Source organism: Haliaeetus leucocephalus, unplaced genomic scaffold (assembly GCF_000737465.1).
Source record: "Haliaeetus leucocephalus isolate CR32 unplaced genomic scaffold, Haliaeetus_leucocephalus-4.0 Scaffold808, whole genome shotgun sequence".
Lineage (NCBI taxonomy): Eukaryota > Metazoa > Chordata > Aves > Accipitriformes > Accipitridae > Haliaeetus > Haliaeetus leucocephalus.
Genome location: NW_010973244.1, coordinates 332,131 through 336,500, shown reverse-complemented (window position 1 = coordinate 336,500; position 4,370 = coordinate 332,131).

Here is a 4,370-nt window from a genome sequence, read left to right as displayed (position 1 = left end):
GTGAACCTCTAATGTTCAACCATCATTGTATGGGACATTTCTAAAATGAGAAATAACAAACCCTCAAGAGTTTGAATAGAATCACCTCTGTTACAAAGTCACCTTATGCCTTACACAGCCACCTCCTTAAAAGCGAGTCACTCCGTGGACTAAAGAAAACAAGAGAACCTTTTGCCTGTGTCCCTAGAATCAGATGCCCAGATGTGACTCTATTTATAGAAGATGTTCTCATGCGTCATGAACTGTCTAGGTGTTAAGAATGACAGCAAAACTCACTGATAACTAAAACATTTCTCCTTTATTTCAAGAGATTCTTCTTTTTTCTGCTGGAAAATTGGAGCTGTCAGACAATATTCATCTGCAAATGCATCTCCTCTAAGATTCCTGCAAAAATAATGCAGCAAAACTAAGTTTGGATTCCATTTCATCTCCCACTCCCTCCTCTATTCAAAACAGTTCAACTCCCAACTACTACATCAGATCCTGCTTTGAACTGTTCTGTACTACTAATGTCAGACCCTTCCCCAAAGGCCATCCTGGCCCAAAATAACCCCCACCATATCCTGCCTTTTAAGAAAGGCCACAGTACTTCACTGCAATAAGCTGTGACGTAGGACACATACATGGTTCCCGGAATCATGTTGCCTGCATTACAGAGGTGGTGGCCTTTCACGTGGTGGGTGAACAACTGCTATCCCAGTGCTGAGGCAGGAGCATGCCATGCTGGTAACATTCTGAGGACATCAACGAGAAGGCTCAAAAGATTCCCCTGTTCAAAGTGTTTCAAGGCAGGTTAGTTCATTATACACCCAACACTTCACAAAAACATGGATCTTAAGGCACAATATATACAAATGATCTAGTAAACATTAAGCAGCTGCCAGCTGTACCTATGACATTCGTCTCTCTATTCAAGAAAAAGTACGAAATACTTAAGCTGATCCTCTTCAAGTCCTGACATGCTATTAAAAAAAGAATGTCCAGCTTTCTCTGGCAACGTGCTCTTTGTTAGTAGCTCTGATTTCCTGTTTCCCTTCATCCTTAGAACTTTGTGAGACACAAACAACACAGTATAGTTTGGTTTTAAGCAGTTTTTCAAACAGTATCCAGTTTCAGTTACCTGTGTGCTGACAAAAGAAGCGGTTGGATAAAAGACACTATCATTTCGGGTTTCCAGCACCTTTTCACATGCATTTGTAAGAGAAGCTAGGTTGAAACAGTCTGCTTCCCTAAAACAGTTTAAGTACAGAAATCAATCAGGACCCTTTCCAAACTCCCCCTACCAACTAGCTTTGCCCTTGGTGTAGGATGTTCCACCTCTCTTTCATTCTGGAGTTCTTGCTTGGGCTCTGCCAGACACTTCTCAGGTCCAGGTCTTGCATGCTCTCCCCATGCACACATTCTGGCCACTAAGCTGCTCTTCCAGGGCAATTTATGGTGATGAGGCATGTGGAGGCCATCATCTGAATCCTTGTCAACACTGCCCAACTTGTGGCCGGGACTCAAGACACACCTTCTGTGTCAGCCCCCCTGGTAGCAAGGTCAGTCACCTTGTTCCATCAAAAAGCTGTCATTTCTGAGAATTGTGGCCCTTACCATGACAGGACTTAGCCAGCACCTTGGAAAGTCTTCACTTGTGCTAGGCTTGGTCCAGAGGCTTCTCCAGCACCTTCCAGCTTTTTCTTCTGATACTGCTCCCTCTGTATTTAAGAACCTTTTACATACAACTTCCCTCAGGTCAGACACATTGTCTGAATTCAGTAGAGCAGCTGCAGAATCTACCTGCCTCAACACCAGCTCCAGTTCTCCCATGCTGTCATTTTGTTGAGAAATACTGAGATTTGTGTTTTCAACATTATGTTTTTCTAGGCTTTCCTCAAGTCTAACTTCCTCCTGTTTGGAAAAGGCTCTTGCTGAATGAGGTGTCTCTGGAAGGGCAAAACTCTAAGGATACACTGCATGAGCCCTTATCTCTGAATAGCACTGCCTGATGACCATACTTTTGTGGAACACATTCCAGATAGTCCACACTGTTCATCTGAAGAAACAGTCTCCAGCTCTGGCACTACATTAACAAGGCAAACAAACAAATAAAATAAAATAAATAAATAAAAATCAACTCAGAACAAAGAGTTCTAGTGAACTACTGACTAACAACCCAGAGAAGATTTGCTTACTCTGAATCGATCAGTCAGACCAACTGCAGTTTTCTAAAAAGATTTGCAAGATCTAGTGTGTGGTCACCAAGATAAGCTTGGGTGAATAGTCTCCAGACAGCATCCTGAAATAGGCTACGGTTTGGGTATTCTCCTCACAGGAAAACATGAGTCCTAACAGCAGGACTGCAAGAAATTTGAGCTGCGGCTCATACCTATTCTCCAATTAACTTTTTCAAACATGGAGCTTTGAAAAAGTAGCTCATGATAAACACTAACAGAGCACAGAAAAGCAGATTTCTCTAGTCAGCTGTTCAGTAGATCACGTCACTAGGAGGCAGGGATACAAGAGTCAGACCTTTCAAATTCATTCCCCATTCTGCCAGGCATCTTCACTCAAAACCTTTAGCCTTTGCTGATGATCAAGTCTGCTCCCCACCACAGCTAGCACAACCACAGCTACCACTACACAGAATTTCTCCGTTCTCTTGTATTATCTCACCATTACTACAAAAGAATATTCGTGACGCAGTTATAGGCACACAGTCCTCCGCCTTACTTCAGCAGGGAGCAATGCCCAGTAGATTTCCTTACCATACTCTGGGTCTGTTTCCTTTACAGCATCGGCACTGGCAGATTCACAGCAGTCCTCCGAAAAGCAGCCAGCTGGCTTATTGTCATCTGCTGTGGCCTTTGTCTCACTCTCAGGGATTTCTTCACATTCCAGGATAAGTTGTGGAGCTCCTCTAGGGAGGAGAAAAATACACCGCTTTTAGGACAAGGAATTATTTCTGCTGCATTACATCCACCTCCCCACCCCCCCTGCCTTCACTGTAAGAAAACTATAAGAGAAGTGACAAATTAACCAGGGCTACTTACACACACTGCTCTTGCCCAGTGACAACAGGAATCGTCACAGGCACTGAAGGAAACATTCCCGCATTCTGCCAACAAGAAGGGTTTCACTGTGATTAAGCAGCTGAAACAAGACTAATAGTCCCCAGGAGAGCAAGGCTTCAGATGACTGGCAGGAGAGAAGAGAAATCCAAATTCTGCCATGCTTAGAGCCAGCCCTCTCCTTCACCTCCACAGGTGAATTGTGTGGTTTTCTGCAGGAAGAAAGCAACGGAGGTACTTGGAGGGGAAAACTCAGAAAACAGAAGCCTCCCTGGCAGACAGAAGAAAAGGTCCAGACCAAAGACAGGAAGGTGGGATGCCACCACATCACAAACCCCTTGATCTTTCTGGCCCAGCAATTGACTACAGTAATTTCCAAGCAGCTTCTGAAGATGGGAGCCCGAACAAGGCTGACACACTTGCCTAATGGAGGTACAGTGCAAACCATGTTGGTGTAGTTATTTTCAGCTCCACATATACGTATCTCACAATCACGTTATGAGAAAACTGAACTACGTGTAAATCAGGTGTCACAGACTGTCCATTAAAAGGACAGCACTGACTCTCCCTACAGAAGCAGGAGAAGAAAAAAATAGGAAGTATTAATGACTAGAATTGCGGCAAGCCCAACAAGACTTCTCCTGTGTAGCTGACTGACTTGTCAGGAGTCACTGAAGTTCAGAAAGAGACCTCAGGCTTATCTGGAGCCAATTCTGACACTCCCCACTACTGCAAGACAAAAGTGGTGTTCAAAATACCTCAGCAGGTGCTGGCACTTGCTGTGATTGAAGCAGTGTTTGTAAATAAAAGATCTGAAACTTCAGGCATTGATTCTCTCCCTTTAAACACAGAAAGGCAGCTCAGGCTTCTCTCACTTTGAGCTTCTGCTCCTGCAAAGCCAGAGCTAGAGCTCTGTTGTTGGCTTGGATGCCCTTCAGTCGCATAGGGCTGCTGGCTGCAAGAGAACCGTCTGTCATCACACGTGGGAAATTAAGAAGAATGAGCACTGGACAAATTGTGACACAGGCAACCAAAGCATCTTACTTGGGCCGATGACACTTGTAGATAAGGGCTCCTCGGCTTTCCCCAGCCCCGTCCGTTTCTTGTTTCTCTCCTTCATTCGTTCTTTCAAGTTGGCCTGACTCCTCCTGAACGGCTTTCGCAAGGGCCTGGCCACCTCCTCCCTTCACAGATAACGGAGGCCAAGCAGGCACCTGCAACGGCGGCGGCAGGGCACCGCGGGGGGGAAGAGGCGGAGGGGCTGTCAGGAGCCGCTCGCCGGCGGGCCCGGCCCGGCAGCCCCGGCCGGCCCGGCCC